The sequence below is a fragment of the Phytophthora infestans genome, genomic scaffold (assembly GCF_000142945.1).
Source record: "Phytophthora infestans T30-4 supercont1.17 genomic scaffold, whole genome shotgun sequence".
NCBI lineage: Eukaryota > Oomycota > Peronosporomycetes > Peronosporales > Peronosporaceae > Phytophthora > Phytophthora infestans.
The window spans coordinates 247,575-253,825 of NW_003303742.1; positions in this window are offsets into that span (position 1 = coordinate 247,575).

A 6,251-nucleotide genomic window follows, 5' to 3' on the forward strand; every position below is an offset into this window, starting at 1 on the left:
GCGATGTAAGTCTTTATTATTGAGTTGGTTAGTAGAAGAAGTGGAGAAGCAGATGATGGTTTTTTGAGCGGGCTAATGCTAACGTTATTCTTTCGGTTTGTAAATCTGCGCCAGTGGCTCCGTCAGCGGCGACGTTGGTGGCGGTGAGAGCGCAGGCGGCGATGGCAGCAGCGATGTAAGTCTTTATTATTGAGTTGGTTAGTAGAAGAAGTGGAGAAGCAGATGATGGTTTTTTGAGCGGGCTAATGCTAACGTTATTCTTTCGGTTTGTCAATCTGCGTCAGTGGCTCCGTCAGCGGCGACGTTGGTGGCGGTGAGAGCGCAGGCGGCGATGGCAGCAGCGATGTAAGTCTTTATTATTGAGTTGGTTAGTAGAAGAAGTGGAGAAGCAGATGATGGTTTTTTGAGCGGGCTAATGCTAACGTTATTCTTTCTTTATTGAGTTGGTTAGTAGAAGAAGTGGAGAAGCGAATGATGGTTTTTTGAGCGGGCTAATGCTAACGTTATTCTTTCGGTTTGTCAATCTGCGCCAGTGGCTCCGTCAGCGGCGACGTTGGTGGCGGTGAGAGCGCAGGCGGCGATGGCAGATGCGATGTAAGTCTTTATTATTGAGTTGGTTAGTAGAAGAAGTGGAGAAGCGGATGATGTTTTTTTGAGCGGGCTAATGCTAACGTTATTCTTTCGGTTTGTCAATCTGCGCCAGTGGCTCCGTCAGCGGCGACGTTGGTGGCGGTGAGAGCGCAGGCGGCGATGGCTGCAGCGATGTAAGTCTTTGGTTTTTTAGCATCTTTTCGTCCATCCACTGAGCTAATTGGAGCAGATGCATGTGCAGCCGCCGTTGGATATACGTACCAGCAACAGCTAGCTCAAGATTTTACGTAAACATGAAGGAAAATGACCCTTACCGTTAAAGTAACAAATTGTTGTTTGATTTGACAAACTGTACGTAACGATAAAGGAAATTGACCATACAGTTGGAATCAACATCAACGGCAATCTGCAATTTACAGTCTACACTGGGAATACATATTTTTAAAAATATGTCGACATTTGCTGTCTCTGCGGGGGGACCCCCTGCGACTGGGAGGTGATCCCAGACATTCTTCGACAAAAAAGGTTCGGAAAGCTAACATTAAGATGGCTAGTTTTTTTTGATACGGTTGTTAGCATAATTGTCAATAGCAAAGTAGAATTAAAGGCTGGGCAATGTATTTGGTATCAACCAAAACTGCCAACGCTTAGCTGGTTTTGCGTCTCTTCACGTCATGTTCAAGCTTCATCGGAGGTCCCGTTGCGGTACTGAGCTTTTCGTTGACGCTTTGTTTCTTGCGCTGCAGTGGCCTGAATTGCATCAGGTTTTCCTGTACAAGATAACTCATCTTCAGCTGCATTGGCATATCGTCGTTTTGCCATGAGTCGCAGACGATCTAGTTTGGAACTGGATAAAGTCACACAATAATTGTCGGTAAGAAAAAAATTCCTGACGGATAAAATCCTGACAAATCAGTCAGCATCAAAAGTAGAAATACATTCCATCCCCCCTTTCACCCCTCCCAACTCGTTCTGGGCCTTTCATTTCAAAAGAGGCGCGAAAAGCAGGACAAGCAGCATGGCGAGCGTCGCGTCGGCATCCGAGCCCGACGCCGAGACCAGTGAAGCCAAATCCCTGGAGGTCCACGTCCCCACATCTGTCGCCGTTGTCGCCCGAGCCCCACGTATGGATGAGGAGACGTTCGGGCGTTGGGGTGCGTTTTTCGAGTATTTTGACGCATATCAGCACAAAACCCACCAGATATTCAAGAAGAGGACCTCTACAAGCGCCACGGCGAGAAGCGCGGGTCTCCGAGACCGTGGTAAGGACACCCCGCAGACCATTATACCAGACGCTTTCGACAAGTACTACCCAGAGCTGGTGTGCACGCATAGTTGGTCAAGGCCCAGCCGTTCAAAGGGCAAGAGGCATAACTACTTCGTGAAGTCTACCGGATGTCAAGCGCAGATGACGGTCGTCGTAATTTGGGATGCTGCTCAGGGTATTCAAGTGCACCAGGAGACAGCGCACAACCACTCACTAAGCTCAGGATCTTATGGAAAGCACCCCTCAAATCGACGCGTTGCAGACGAAGACGTGATTGACTTCGTGGATGAGCTTCAAGCTGCCGGGGCGAAGAAAAAGCTGATTCTGCAGTTTCTGAGGAAGAAAACTGGTACGCTACATGATTGTATCCTTGTTATTATGCTTGTTTTGGTTCTAATGCCTGGTTAATAGGCAAGCATGTTACCCTGCGTGATGTGCACAATCTTGTGGCGAAGCTGAAAGAGGCGCGGCGTGGAGCTACAACCGTCGAGGCAAGACTGGAGTCTGGTTTGCGCGATTTCTGCTCTCGAAAGGGTAATACGGCGACCATTTATGTGGATGACGAGAAGCTAGCTCAGACGATCACTTTTTCAAACCCACCAGATGCGAAGATTCTTTGAGGCGTTCCCACAGGTGTTGATGGTGGACGCCACTCACAACACCAGCGATACTCGATACAAGCTCTTCAGTTTCATGATTCACGATGTCTTCGGCCATGTAAGTACTCTCTTGGTGGCTGTGTCGATTGTGTGACTCTAATTGTACCTCTGTGTTGGTTTGTGTGACTCTACTGTGCCCGTGTACATTTGTGTGTCTTTATGTAACTTTACTGTGGTTGTGTGCCATTGCTACAATTGTGTACCTCTTTGTGGTTGCTTGTGTACAGGGGCAATACGTGCAGCATGCACTCATGGAGAACGAAAGTGCTGATTGTTTGGGACATGCAGTGAAATCGTTCAAATCATTTAACTCAACCTGGGACCAAGTTCGAGGGATTATCGTTGACAAAGACTTTGGAACAATTGCGCTTCTGCAGGAGGCTTTTCCTGCAGCAAGAATTCTACTCTGTGTCTTTCATGGGGTGAAGTATCTTCGGGGGGGAATGGCAAAGAGGGAGTATAATATAATATTGAAGATGGGGATAAGGTTGAGGACGCCGTTCACCTGATGGTGAGCGCCAAGACGGAGCTTGAGTAAGAAACGAGTCGTAGATATCTGTACTACGTGGTTGATGGAAAGCAAATTACACTCGAAGAAGATATTCCAGAGGACTCAACACACCCATTTCTGAAGTACTTCCACGAGAATTGGCACAATTGCAGACACATGTGGAGTGGATTTGGTCGTGTAGACGTCCCTCATTTGGGAAACACGACAAACAACAGGTACTGAGGCGTTTTTGTGCTGTCTCAAGATCTAATTGCTAACTGTTGACTTGTATAACGACTTAGGTTGGAGGCGGCATGGGGCCACTTGAAGGACGTGCTGAAGTCTACGATGGCGCTCGATGGGTGCGTGGATACTCTGCAGTTCTTGCAGTCTATCGCGGAGATGGAGTATGCGAAGAAAATGACAGACGTTGGACACATGCGTTACGCTGGAGCTGATGCAAGTTATCAAAAGAGGTTAGTCAGCACGCCTACGAACTGGTGAAAAAGCAGTATCGCGTTGCTAATGATCGCAAGACTACGTATACAACGCGCGAACTACAATCTTACATGATCGAGATGGTGTCAGCAGCTGACACGAGTCGAAAGTATCATCTTGATACTAGGGTGCGTGAATTGTTTTGTCCACAATGGCTGAATGGTATCAATACTTATTGAATGGTTATTCTGACTTGACAGACGTATCACTGTTCGTGTATTTTCATGAGGACAGAGCTGCTTCCCTGTCGTCATGCTATACACTGGCGTTTACTTTGTGGAAAAAGCCCCATTCCAGTCAAGCACATCCACCCAGATATCATGGTGTTTATCCAGATGCTGGAAAGTCTTAAGCGCTTTGAGTCCATTGCAACGGATGGAGAGGCACCTTTCGTTTCTGTATGGCCAGATCGGCTCTCTCAGCTGGATCCTATTTCGCAGATTTCTGAGATACATGACGGTGGAGCAGCAAATTCCGGTGACACCAGTGAGCCTCCAACTTCAATCGCCGACGCTATCTACAACAATGAGGATGAGATACAGCGTGAGGGCGACCTCGAGGAGCCTGACGATACTTTGGGTCGCGGTGGGCCTATGGTGGCTCAATCACCAAGTCACTCACGTGATGTGTCACCTTGTTCAAGTCACACGGGTCACACGATAGAGGTAACGGATAGCAACAGTCACTCTGGAGGCGCCAGTCACTCCGACGAAGTGACGAGTGATGCGCAAGGTTTCCCCGATCAATCTGAGATGCGGGACGAGCGGAGTATTGTGGGGCTATCACATTCGAGCTATGACGAGACAAAACAAGTAGCACCTCCAGCAAAGAGAGCGCTTTCAGATAGCGGACATCCCAGCTCCAGTTCAAGTGAGGAATGCTCATTCTTCGTCTCGAAAAGCACCAAAAGCCGCGGTCAGCCCAAGAGACGAAAGAACCAGAAACGACAGGTGAAGAAGCAACGAATGGTGAACTCTCTGAAGGAAGCCAAACAGCTCGTTCAAGGGACGTTGACGCCGGTTATCACGCTAAGCAATGTGGCCACAGTGTTGAAGTCGACATACAGTTACGAATCCACATACGAGTTCCTCTCCAAATTATCGGTAAAGACGGTGGGCCCCAGAAAACAAGTAATAGCGAAGATGGTAGCCCCCAGTGAGGCCCTGAGCAGCGTCAAGTTCGTGTTCACCGAGCAATTCACGCATGAATTTTTTTGGAAACGTACAGAGAGGCACTACCAGATCCGAAGTCACCCGTAGGTGTTCGTCTCGCTAAGATCGGGGTTATCAGCGAGGACCAAGTGCAAGTAATGGTGGAGTACCATCACACGATGAAGTCTTTGGAGGCAGTGTCTGATACAATTGAGTGGATGGCAGCTACGTCGCTAAATAGACTGGATATTCCAGAAGGTCTCAATGAGTATGTTGAACTAGATAAGACCAAGGCTACCACAGCGCTGCAGCAGATTGTCTTGCCAATCTCACGCTTGACACCGTTCGGAATGGTCTCGAATGAATCCGTTCTGCTACTAAGAGAAGACCTATGGCGGAACGACGACTGCATGATGCACGTATGCAGCAGTATCCAAGAAGAGCATGCACACGTTGGTATTATTTCGCCAGGCGTTACCGGTACGGATGACCCTGAAACGTAGGAGAAGGTCATCAGCGGCTCCGATCCATTCCTAGAGCACAACACGCATGTGTTGCTGCCAATTCATATCAACAGAAACCAATGGTGCGGTGCAGTCTTTGACTTCAAGTCCACACCAAACCGGATCACAGTATTTGACCCCCAACAGAAGCCAAAGCAACTTGAAACGTGTGAAGACATTGTCAAGAAAATCTTTCCAGAGATAGTAGCCAAAATGGATTGGAAACGAGAAGTGTGGCTGAAGCAGACAGATGGACACAATTGCAGACCTCTTGTTCTCCTGTTTTTTGAGAGCATTGTGCGTGACGTCGCTCTCCCGAAGTCGCCATCGAAGGCACTCCTTCGGTACTACAGGATGAGATATCTACTGAAGTCACTGCATGTTTAGGAGATACGTTAGCACACTGCAAAAGTTGCGTAATTAATTCATTTCATGCATCAACCGGGTTTCTTTACGATGTTCAACACTTTCTGGTACATGAAGCTATACATCAGAATGTCATTAGGGCCTCCGTTGATCTCATTACTTTTAGATCGGACTCACGGACTAACGTTGATTTCCTTACTTCCACATCGGACTCACGGACTCACTTGCGAAAAAATGCCAAGTCATGTGTATAATCTGGCAACAGGCAGACTTCATCGTATTCCTTCGACATTCGCACGACATTTGACGATTGCGCAACCACGTCCACACACTTGGATGGCCTCAATAATGTCTACAAGCGATGAAATTATGGAAATAAATTCGGTATTTTATTCTCTTTGTGTGGCTTTGTGCCTTTGTCGTAGGTACACAACCGAATATGGTGACATTCATACGCACTTAAGTACGAAATCACATAACCATTGTGTGACTCTAACATCGATCAAATAATTTTCATTACTGCACCCGAAATCAATATTTTGAGCTTTGTACCTGTACTGTAATTAAAATTGACGTTTAAATGACTGTGAGTAGAGCTGCACATTTAACCCTCGACATGCTTTTTAAAATAAATGCACATTAGATTAAATGCGATAAATATCACGCTAAGATAATGCGGGGTATCTATGAGCCTGGCTAGTGTTGCATCGAGTCGCTATTAAAAAG